The sequence below is a fragment of the Artemia franciscana genome, unplaced genomic scaffold, assembly GCF_032884065.1.
Source record: "Artemia franciscana unplaced genomic scaffold, ASM3288406v1 Scaffold_209, whole genome shotgun sequence".
NCBI classification, from domain to species: domain Eukaryota; kingdom Metazoa; phylum Arthropoda; class Branchiopoda; order Anostraca; family Artemiidae; genus Artemia; species Artemia franciscana.
The window spans coordinates 670,541-683,245 of NW_027063105.1; the positions used below are offsets into that span (position 1 = coordinate 670,541).

The following is a 12,705-nucleotide window of genomic DNA, read 5'->3' on the forward strand; positions in this document are numbered from 1 at the left end:
CCCCAGGAGCAAGGTTTTTAATCTCAGCTTTTTGATCTTATCTCAACACTTCAAAGCTGTATCGAATCCAATTTTTACGGCACTAGATATTTACCAAGTGCCATGACATATAGACATTTATGACACACGGTGATCGCAAATTCTGTCGGTCTGTCGGTCTGTCTGTCCTGGTTTTGCTAGTTTAGGCACTTCCAGATAAACTAGGATGATGAAATTTGGCAGGCGTATCAGGGACCAGACCAGATTAAATTAGAAATAGTCGTTTCCCTTATTCGACCATCTTAGGGGGGTGGGGTGGGGTGGTTAATTCGAAAAAAGAGAAAAAATGAGGGATTTTTAACTTACGAATAGGTGATCGGATCTTAATGAAATTTGACATTTAGAAAGATATTGTGTCTCGGAACTTACGAAAGAGTGATTTTGAATTTGATATTTAGATGGACACTGTGCCTCAGAGCTCTTATTTTAAATCTCGACCGGATCCGGTGACATTGGGGGGGGGGGGGGCTTGAAGGGGAAACCTAAAATCTTGGAAAACGCTTAGATTGGAGGGTTCGGAATGAAACTTGTTGGGAAAAATAAGCACAAGTTCTAGATACGTGGGTGACATAACCAGACCGGATCTGCTCTGTTTGGGGGAGTGGGGAGGGAGGGTTAATTCTTAATAATTAGAAAAATGAGGTATTTTTAACTCACGAAAGGGTGATCAGATCTAAATGAAAATTTATATTCAGAAGGATCTTGTGCTTCAGAGCTCCTATTTTAAATCCCGACCAGATCTGGTGACATTGGGGGGAATTTGAGTGGGAAACCGGAAATCTTGGAAAACGTGGAAATCGAGGTATCTATCTTACGAATGGGTGATCGGATCTTAATAATACTTTATATATAGAAAGATATTATGTCTCGAATGCTCCATTTTCAATTTGAATCGGATCCGGGGACACGGGGGTGGGAGGGGGAAAACAGAAATCTTGGAGACCGGAAATCTTGGAAAACGCTTAGAGTGGAGAGATCACGATCAAACTTGATGGGAAGAATAAGTACAAGTTCTAGATACGTAATTGACATAATTGGAATGGATTCGATCTCTTTGGGGTAGTTGGAGGGGGATTTCCAGTGCTTTGGCGAGTTCGGTGTATCAAGACATGCTAGGACAATGAAAATTGGTAGGTGTGTCAGGAAACTGCACAAATTGACTTGATAACAGTCGTTTCCCTGATTTGACCATCTGGGGGCTGGAGGGAGAGGAAAAATTAAGAAAAATGAGGTAAATTTAACTTACCAATTGGTGGTCAGATCTGAATGAAATTTGATATTTAGAAGGACCCTGTGTCTCAGAGCTCTTATTTTAAATCCCGAACAGATCTGGTGACATTAATGGAGTTGGAGGGGAAGCCGGAAATCTTGGAAAACGCTTAGAGTGGAGAGATCGGGATGAAACTTGGTGGGTAGAATAAGAAAATATCGTAGATGCGTGATTGACGTAACTGGACTTTATCCGCTCCCTTTCAGGGAGTTAGGGGGGGGGGGGTCCAGTGCTTTGGCGAGTTCGGTGCTTCTGGTCGTGCTAGGACGATGAAAATTGATTGACGTGTCAGGGACCTGTACAAATTGGCTTGATAAACTCTTTTTCCCCGATACGACCATCTGGAGGGCTGAAGAGAGCGGAAAAATTAGAAAAAATGAGATATTTTTGACTTACGAGTGGGTGATCGGATTTTAATGAAATCTGATATTTAGAAGGACCTAGTGTCTTAGAGTTTTATTTTAAATCTCGACCGGCATTAAGCCTCTGATTTTCCTTTTAAATCAATCTATTGATTCTTAGAATTTTGCTAAAGCTCATACCATATGAGTGTTTGGCTCTTGGCTCTTCCGACCTCGTCACAAGTGCCATAGGAGCTCTTAGCTTTTGTTCTTACAGCTTATTGTTTGAAACACGGTTAGTCTGACAGCTTGTTTCTTATATAGTTGAATAAAGAAAAACAAACGTTCAGAAATTAAATATAAAAAAAGAAGTTCTTTTTAAGTGAAAGTAAGGATTGATTTTAAAACTTAAAACGAACAGAAATATTCCGTATGTGAATATAGAAGTATTCATATCGAAGTAGCATAGAAGTAACTCGCACCTATAGTAGGTACTATTTATTTCCGAACGTCGTTTGTGGGCTAGGGATTTCCTCCTCAGATCTTTTCATCCTCCACTTATATTTTAAAAATCCGCCTGTTTTGGTATTTTTCATGAACAAAAATGAAAAAAAATCCTCCCCTTTCTAAATCCTTGATATTGTTTTTTTTGGGGACAAATTTGGGGGCGTATTTGCAATTTACATAGACAAGGTATCTGTGCAAGATACCTAAAATAGATAATATTTTTTGGACAAATTTGGAGGCCCATTCGTTACTTAGTTAGAAACTAGGTAACCCCTCTTTTACGTTCTTTCCAAATAGAATTATCGTTTCAATCACAAGTAAACCCCTCCCTAATATACACTGTCAAAACTGTCGTAATATTCGTCAGTTTCTCCTTAAAGCTTCCCTATTGTATGTATCTGTGTATCTAATATGTATCTAAACTTCAAAATTCATCGATTTCAACTCTTTACTTTTGAAAGACTATGGACATCTTTAGGATTGAATATGCCACCGTTTGAAATTGTGACTTTAGGAAGTTTCCGGGATATTCTATACTGGACCGGACCAAGAAAAAATATTTTCTTTAATTTTTGCGTCACTCGGTGTAAGCAATTCTGGTCTTAAATATATAAATCAGTCACCTATCGTGTCTGTAACTCATACAATGCTATTCAAGAACTGAAGTATTGTATGCATATTTCTTCAATTCATAAACTACCGTATCAATCAATCAATCAATCAATCAATTTATTAATACTAAAGAAAACTATTACAAAAGTAAATCAATTAATAGGCCCAAGAAGCTATGCTTGTAATGGGCCACAGAGAACAAAAAAAAAAAAAAACACTTATAAAATATATACAAAAAAAAACAAAAAAAAAAAAAAACACTGGAACAAGACAAGATTTTAAAAGAAGAGAAGTGACATACAAATTGGGATAGAATTAAAAGAGAGACAAAAATTATTTAACTGGAAAGACCCGACGAAATAATGCATTTGCAGAAAGAAAAAGAGGGACATCCAAAGGGATGGAGTTCCATAATAGAATTGACTGATATACAGGAGACCTCTGAGCTGCTGTAGAGGATCGTTTTGGTAAAATAAATCGTCGAGAAGAATTACGCAAAGAAGAAAAGTACCTACCTGAGCCTGTCCTTGAGAAAAACTGCTGCAGGGTCGGTGGAAGAGTACCTAGAAAAGCAGAATGCGCTAAATAAAGAGTATTTTTACCTATAATATGATCCAGCGGAGCTATTCCAGTATCATTATGAAGATCAGAGGAAGGGTAAAGCCGAGGGAGAAGAAAAGTAGCCTTCACTGCCCTATTTTGGGCTCTTTGAAGTGAGCAGAGAAGAGATTTATTAGTATTGCCCCAGACAGAGCAGCAATAAGAAAGGTAAGGATGAATAAAAGCATGATAAATAGAAACCATAATATCAGGAGGAAGAAATGAATTAATCCGGTGCAACAATGAAGACTGGCGGAGTATTAAGGAACGGGTGTGAGTTATATGCGGTTTAAAAGAAAGAAAACTATCAAGATACACACCAAGAAGTTTCACCATAGTAGCTTGTGGTATAATATCATTCCCAAAAGTCAGGGTGATTGGCTCCCGTACGTCTCTCATGCGGTAAGGGGTCCTAAAGTTGACAATGGCACTCTTTCGGCTGTTAAGAGCCATACCATTTGACCAGCACCAATCCTTTACTTTATCAAGAAGACCTTGAGCTATAGAAGTGGCAGATGGCAGGTCCACCGCAGCAATGAAAAAATTACTGTCATCAGCAAAAAGAACAGGGTGAATATGGGGATGAATACCATCAACAAGATCATTAATGAAGATTAGAAACAAAAGTGGTCCAAGCACAGAGCCTTGTGGGACACCTTTCAATACAGGCAAAGTAGTGGAAGAAGTACGGTTAACCAAAACATACTGAGATCTATCTGAGAGGTAGGACCTAAACCAATCTAGTGGGACTCCATGCACACCAAATAAGGATAGTTTAGACAGAAGAACATTGTGGTCAACCATATCAAAGGCCTTTGAAAAGTCAAGAAATAGACCCAAAACACACAAGCCCTTGTCCAGATTAACATGCACAAACTCTGTAGCATCAGTAAGTGCATGTAAGGTAGAGAATGAGGGACGAAAACCATACTGATGGTTAGTGATGAGAGAATTTCCATCAGTCGAATTAGTACTAAATACAAATGAAGAGAGTCGACGATACACTACTTTTTCAACAACCTTTGAGATGACGGGAAGAAGAGAAATAGGTCTGTAGTTTGAAATTAGAGACGAATCACCATTTTTATGCAAAGGTAGAACAGTAGCAACTTTAAATGAATGAGGGAAAAAACCAGAAGAAAGAGAGAGGTTAGTTATGTGTGAAATCGGATGAGAAACAAACTGACTAATTTTTTTAAGGACATTATTACTCAAACCAAAACTATCAACTGAACGACTGCTAGGAAGTTGGGAAATAATACTAGAAATCTCAGTAGTACTACATGGGGAAAGGAAAAAAGACTTCTCTGCCAAGGGAAAACAACTTACTCTACTCGGGGGTGGAATTAGAACTGAAGGAAGTGTGGTGAAATACGAATTGAAGGCACTCGCTGAGGATTTTTTGTCTACAACAGAACCATCAGCATTTCTATAAAAACATGGAGAGGAATGTTTGTGTTTCTTGCGAGAGAGAGCTTCATTAATTACAGTCCAAACCTTGCGCAAATTCCCCTTGCATTCATTAATTCGACGCGAAAAATACAGCTTTTTTGCTACACGAACTGAAGAAGTGAGCACATTTTTGTAATGTTTATACTTCAAAAGATCATCCTGTGTCTTACTTTTACATGCAGCCTTGAACAAAGACGCTTTCATATGGGTTGCATTGATCAGACTTCTAGACATCCATGGGCATTTGGGTGTAAAATTCCTTGGCTTATTTCTAAGAGGAAAATGCTTATCCAACAGAATCCCCATACGACACAAAAATAATCTAGTTGCACAATCAGCATCATTAGCTTCAAGAACACTAGACCAATCATTACTCTGAAGACCATATATTAAATTAGAAATTTCCTTATCTGTATAAGTTCTGAAAGAAGACTTACCTTTCTCATCCACAGTAATCTCGGTTTTAGGCACAGATAGTGATAGATAAATAGGAAAGTGATCAGAAAGATCAGTGAAAACAAGACCAGAAGAGAACTTCAAATTAGGAGAATGAGAAGTGAAAATATTATCTATTAAAGTGGCAGAATTTCTTGAAGGGTCAACACGAGAAGGAAAAAAAATTGAAGGAAGTAGCCCTGAAGAAGAAAATACATCAAAAAGATGGTCACATTCATCATTTGATCCAACATTTAACATATTGCAATTAAAGTCTCCCAAAACACAAATTCGTTTTTTAGAGAAAGTCCCCACACCGGAAAGCTGATCAAGCAAATCACAGAACAGATGTGTTGGAAAAGGAGGGGGCTTATAAAACAAACAAACAGTATCACATGCAAACTGGCTTTTCAGATCAATGACAAGAGAACAAACTATCCTACTATTAGACACCCTTGATGTAAACAAGGATTCAAGGTCAGATCTTCTACAAAATTCAATATTAGATTTTATAAACAAAGAAATACCCCCAGAACACTTTGTTACCATTCTAGGGACATGAATAGCCATATAACCATCCATATCATAAGCTGTAAAATTATCACTATCAGATAACCATGTTTCTGTCAAGCCTATGACATCAAAAGGGCAAGAATTATTAGACCACAAATACGATTTAAGACTGTCCCACTTATCTCTTATTCCACGCACATTCAAACAAAATACATTAAAGCAACTATTTGAACAGAGTGAGGGCAAAATGTTATCACAATAATCAATGGTGGAGTGATAATTGCAGCTAGAACTAACCATAGATTCAAGGAGAGGGTCAAAAGTGTGTGCCTCTTGTTTACCAGCACTACTTGGTTGATCAAATATAACTGAATTAAGAATAGATGAATTCAAAAGAAAGGAGAAATGACCCATATATACTACACATGACAAATGTATACAACAACTTTACAAATGAACACAATATCCATACAAGAAGGCTGAAGTAAGAGAGGGTGGATTGAAAGGTAAGACATATAGGCAACAATAGAGAAAACAACTGCAAGAACAAAGACAATAATAAACTACTAGGTTCAAAGGGAATAAAAATAATAAACAACATTATGCAAACATAAGAAAAACTATTAAATCATAAATAAATTTACAAAACAGAGCTGAAAAAAGAGAAATGATTTATTTCAGTCCTGGGAGGGGCTTGGATGGACTTGGATGAGCTGTAATTAACTGATAGAGAGTATCAACTTGAGATGCCTCTTTGACAGTAATCACTTTACCATCAGAAAGCTTTGTGAGTATTTCTCCTCCACTAGACCATGTAGACCTCTTTCCAAGCTTTGATTTAGTATAATTAAGTAGCTGAAGTCTGGACTGTGAGTGACTCAGAAATAAAGACACCACTACCTTGCAAACATTTCTTTTCTCTAAGAATGAGCTGCTGCATTCTAGAACTGCAAAATTCCACAACAAGTGGACGAGGTTTCAAACCTGAGCCTTGTTTACCAATCCTTCTAGCAGAAACTATATCATTCTGGGTCACAGGAATACCAGGAAATCTAGTACTGCAAAATCCAAGGAATCTGCTTTCAGAAGCTTCTGGATAAGGGTCTTCTTTTAAACCAAATAGGACCAGCTGATTTGAGAGTTTCATTTGGTCAAACTGATCACTCAGACAATCAACATTGGATTGAATTGGTTTCAGAGAATTTTGCAGCTTTGACAGACCTGAGTCAAGCAATTTCAGGGAGGATTCAAGCTTTGTCATCCTCAGATCATATTGTTTGAGTGATTTTTCAACAAGCACATCAAAATCCATTTTCAGGCTAGAGTATACCTCTTGTTTGATTATTTCTATACTGTTGGCATCAAAAGTAGCAGGTTCATGACTAGGGGTAAGTCTTTTAACAGAGGCCTCAACCAATGGACCAACTTCAGTAGACAGTGCTTGACTGACAACTTCTGCCATTGTAGTTTTGAGCGTTTGATCATTCAGCTTCTGCTTATTCTTTAGGGTGTTTAAGTGAGAGGTGAGCAATGCAATTTGATCATTAATGGATTCAGCACCACTAAACTGTATGGAGCAGTCTGATCTCATCTCTCTGGTGTTAGGTCTATAGCTCTTTTTTGAAGTATCACCCATGATTTAAAGATATAGCAGAGATATAGGCATCAAGCACAAAATAAAAAGACTGTACCTGGAGGGTCCCCAATTGCACCCCTGGGGTTGGGGCTGATAGACTTGCCTGCTTTTCCCACTGGACTGGTTGGCAGGCTAAACCAGCTCTTCATACAATTCTGAATTTAATGGATAGATTAAAGATGCCACATATTCCACTTAAATTCTGATCTTTCGCCCATTAAAGTTGCTTATTTTAAATTCTGTAAATTTTTACTTGGTTTCCCCCTTTCTTTTAGTAACACTGAGATTGTTTTAAAGCTTAATGTGAAGGATCCTGTAGTCTGTATAAACAAAAAATATAAAACATTTGAAGATAGGGCGAAAATTAGCCTTTTAGGCCACAATTTATTTCCGTTTTTTAGTAACAGTTCTGGCTCTTCATGATTTATAGGCTAATCTATTTAGCAAGTGTTTTTTTTTTTTTTTAAGTGTTCGATCAATATTTGATAGGTTTTGATTGTAAGTGTTATCAGTTGTTTTTTCTTTATATTATATTGTAGCGTACTCCTCATTTTTTGAGGGAAATAAAGAAAATAAATAAATAAATAATAAATAAACAATAAAAATTTCCAGTGTGTATTTTTAATTTTGAAAATCAAGGCGTATTAGTTCAAGTATTAAATTGCTTTTTAACTTGGAAAAGATTTTCTCTCCGACACCATTTTATAACATGAGATAATTCAATTTTGTTCGCTTACAAACATAAAAAGAAGCTATGCAATGAAAAAGAAAAGAAACAAAATATAAGTCACAAAAAAGATCAACTTTTATACTATTTAAGATAGACTTATTGGGTATCTTATATCTCAACTGGGATATGATCTTTTTTCGTAACTTGATTGAAAGATAAAACTTAATTAGACATAGCTGGCTGATAATTTTATCTTCTATTTTTGATTTTATCATAAAATTATGAGCAATAGCTGGTATCGTTCTCGGCTATTTTCTATAAAAAGAAACCCCTTTTAGACATTGAATCCAAACCTGATAAGCTATAAAATATGCGGGGCAATGGCGGGGGGGGGGCTGAGTTTAGTGAGTACACTTTTGTATAAATGCACTTTAGTGGAGCCCTCATTGAACTGTAAGTGTTGATTGATTTATATTTAGTAAACCCGTAAAACGGTACTGTTTAATTACCAACATTTTTTTGCCCTTTCAGTTGAGGAAAAGAGTCCAAATTTCAAAGAAGAAGAACAGCATCTATTGAAAAGTTTAAAATGGAGAACATGGATGATGACAGTATGTTTTTAGGAGAGAAGAAAAAACTCACCAAAACCCAATTCGATGACATTTAAGATATAGAATGAGGTAGTTGACATAAGTCGGGAAGACTATTATTTTTATTTTTGGATAACTTGAGATTATTGGGCGTCTTCGATCTAAATCAATTAAGACTTACTCGCCTGGTTATCTTGTTTTTATTTACCGAATTATTTTGCGTTACAGCTGGTAGCGTTTCAGTGACTCTTTATGCACAAGGGAGTTGATATTGACTGCAGATACCTGTTTCTGAAATAATGTATTCCAATTCACAGGGTAAAATACTTTTGGGAGATTTTAAATGGATATTAAATTAAGCCAGATATAAGTTTCTTTCATTTTTTTTTCAAGTGATGTTGAGAAGAAAACTAACTAATTAAAGTCGATTTGAGGTTCCCGAATCGTCTCAGACGTGTAAGAAGAAGGATTATTTCCTTCAGCATATCAGGTCTAATTAATATTTGTGTGTTCGTGAAATTTACAGTCCTGAAGACTGGATTAATATTTTCAACGACCTTTGGCCTGTAGTAACTTAAAAAAAGATCTGAAAATAATAGTGCTAAATAAATGCACATTTTAACAAAATCCAGGAGTAGTAACTTTTTACCACAGCAGTCTCAAAATTTATCTCTGAGTGAATTGTTTAGCAGATGCTGATACCCTCTTATATACTGGTTAGTGACCAGAAAATTGTCAGCAACTGACGTGGTTGCCATTGAATTTTCTCCATTTTTGTAACTTGACAGATGAACATAAAGAAAAAAAGAAACATCAGATCATCACATGGAATGTTAACTGGTCAGATCGGTGTGATATTACCCATGTCCTTTCTAGGAGATGATGAAACTACAGGCGCTTTTTGACGTCTGTTTTCGTTTCATATTTATTAGAGATCGGTGTCAATATCGAGTGTGGTGTTGATTGTGTCATTTGTATGGCAAACAAGAACCGGATCATGTCTCTATTGATCTCTCTTTATGCCAGGAAGGATCCAAAAGATCCTTTTTCTTCGCTAAAGAGTCCCTAAACTTCCTATTATTGACTCCTTTAGCACCCTATAATAGTGGAAGGTAATTGGTGCCAACAAGGTTATTGGCGGTAGTTTTGGGTGGTTAAGGTAGATTGAAATGAAGCTGGTCCGGTTTACTACCATACAACTTCTTATCCTTAAAAATTAATATTTTGATTTGCTATAAAAAAATTCATGACACTACTTTGATAATAAAATTGGTCGAAAATTTACGAATTTTTCTCTGTTTACCGTATTCTGTTAGCTTCATCAATATCTAATTCCTAAAAAACTAGAATTTCTTCTTAAATAGTATTTTGGTGGATTGATTGGTGTCTTTATCACTGGAGCAGTTTTTATTTATTTCTTTTTCTTGGAATTAATTAGCTTTTGAATATTTAGCTTTTAATGGAAAACAAATATTTTGCATCAAGATTTTGTAAATGAAAATATCGGACTTTCAACCACGTAACAAAAAGCTGAGGGAGATAACACTTAAAAAAAGTTAAACATGAAAAAAGGCATTTCCCCTAGTTATTGGTATGTAAAATATTGACAAATTCAATTCTCAAATAGAAAGAGAAAGTAATTTTTCGTGCAAAATGAAACAAAACTCAGCTACTTTTTAAATGGCAAGGATTCCCAGAAAAGGTATCAGTCCATTTAATCTATAATAGATTTAATTAATATGCAGTATTATGTGTTTATCATCCATTTTGTCCCAAAACTACAGTTTAAGAAAATCAAACTGAAACCGAAATCACGGAAAAATTTATTTTTTCCCAATATTAAAAAAAATGTGTGCACTTGTCTCTTTGCAATTTCTTAAGCCTGTGATTAAGCTACAGAACAAGTGGGGATAGGAACTTACATACCGCTTCCAAATGGATATTTTAGGCTCTGATCTTTTCCCAGTAGGCTTCATTTACCAGCGTAAGATTAACACTTCTGAACCGGACTTCACAACCGGAGTGGTTTGTACACTCTGGGCATATAAATATCACACATTTTCACATAATGCCTGAGTGAAAAAAATTGTCCAGAGCATCTAGCTTTGAACTTGGTCAGTGATTGACTGAAGACTGGAAAAGGACGAACTATTTTACATCCACGAATCTAGCTATTTAACTTTTAATTAGTTCCCATGTCCTTTGGGCACCGCCAATCCGGAACAACGTTATTGATCAGCTGCTTAAAAGGCCACCTTTTCAAATGCGCAATTTAAATGCGTATTTGAAATGTTTTCCACGAATTCGATGAGCAGAAATGAAAGTCAAAACATACAAAGAATCTACAACAGGGACTGGACCGTAAATTTTGGAAAACACACAGAGTGGAAAGATCAGAATGAAACTGGGTGGGAAGAATACGTACAAGTCCTAGATATGTGACTGACATAACGGGACCGGATCCCCTCTCTTTCTAATTTGGAAAAATTAGAAAAACTGAGGTATTTGTAACTTACGAACGGGTGATCAGATCTTAATGAAATTTGATAGTTAGAAGGATCTTGTGCTTCAGAGCTCTTATTTTAAATCCCTATGAGATCCAGTGACATTGGGGGGAGTTGGAAGGGAAACCGGAAATCTTGGAAAACGTGAAAATTGAAGTATCTTTATCTTACGAATGGGATGTTGGATCTTAATGAAACTTAGAGATTTCCTGTTTTTTGGCGAGTTTGGTGCTTTTGGGCGTACTAGGACGATGAAATTGGCAGGTTTGTCAGGGACTTGCACAAATTGACTTAATAACAGTCGCTTCCCCGATTTGACCATCTGGGGGGCTCGAGGGAGAGGAAAAATTAAAAAAATGAGGTATTTTTAACTTACGAATGGGTGATCGGATCTTAATGAAATCTGATATTTACAAGGACCTCGTGTCTCAGAACTCTTATTTTAAATCTTGACCATATCCGGTAGTATTGGGGGAGTTGGAAGGGGAAACTGGAAATCTTGGAAAACGCTTAGAGTGGAGAGATCGGGATGAAACTTGGTGGGAAGAATAAGCACAAGTCCCAGATACGTGATTCAAATAACCGGACTTAATCCGCTCTCTTTGGGGGAGTTGGGGGGTATTTTTCACTTAAGAACGGGTTCCCGAATCTTAATGAAATTTTGATATTTAGAAGGAACTCATGTCTCAGAACTCTTATTTTAGATCCCGACCAGATCTGGTGACATTGGGGGGGGGGGGGGCTGGAGGGGGAAACCGGAAATCTTAGAAAACTCTTAGAGTGGAGAGATCAGGATGAAACTTGGTGGTTAGAATAAGCAAATGTCGTAGTTACGTTATTAACGTAACCGGACTGGATCCGCTTTATTTGAGGAGGCTAGCGGGTGGGGGGGGGGGAGTTCCAGTGCTTTGATGATTTCGGTGCTTCTGGACGTGCTAGGACGACGAAAACTGGTAGGCGTGTCAAAGACCTGCACAAATCGACTTGTCGTTGAGCTTTTGGCTCTTCCGACCACGTCACTATTGCCATATGAGCTCTTAGCTCTTGTTTAGAAAAGAAGGCATGTCTGATCATAGACTTTGAAGAAAACTTAGAGTATTAAGGGGAAATTTTAAAGAAATTTGACAGGGATGTCAAACACAATCAAAATAAAATTATGTTTTGATGGCTGAGAAGTGACTATCAGCAATGAATAAGGAATGACGCGGGGTATTATATGTTGGAATTTTCAAGGTATGTTAAGGGGATATTGAAGGGAGATTGGACGGTAACCATCCCCCCCCATTTTTCTTGCCGTTTTTAATTGCTCCCTTTCCTTTACAATGATCAGTCCTTTTTTAATTTTCAACACGTTTAAATTAGTCCGAATATATAATAGCTCTGCATCTAGGGATGCCATACCCCCTCAACTCTGGGGAAAAGATTGTAAATTTTGCAATTTGCCTATTGTTTACATACAGGATTTATCATTAAGAAAGGGACAAATTTTTTGTTCTAGGCGAATCCGAAAGGCTTATGAAAATTAAGGTTAGAATA

General features: G+C 36.7%; 1 long non-coding RNA gene across 1 annotated transcript in view; it reads left to right on the top strand.

Moving 5' to 3' along the window:
* LOC136042823 (uncharacterized) overlaps nt 1-11,883 on the top strand; it is a 61,702-nt gene extending 49,819 nt beyond the window's left edge. Inside the window, exon 5 of the long non-coding RNA XR_010621446.1 lies at nt 8,607-11,883. This is a non-coding gene — a long non-coding RNA (uncharacterized LOC136042823). The remainder of the gene's footprint in view (nt 1-8,606) is intronic.
* Nucleotides 11,884-12,705: the final 822 nt, after the last annotated feature.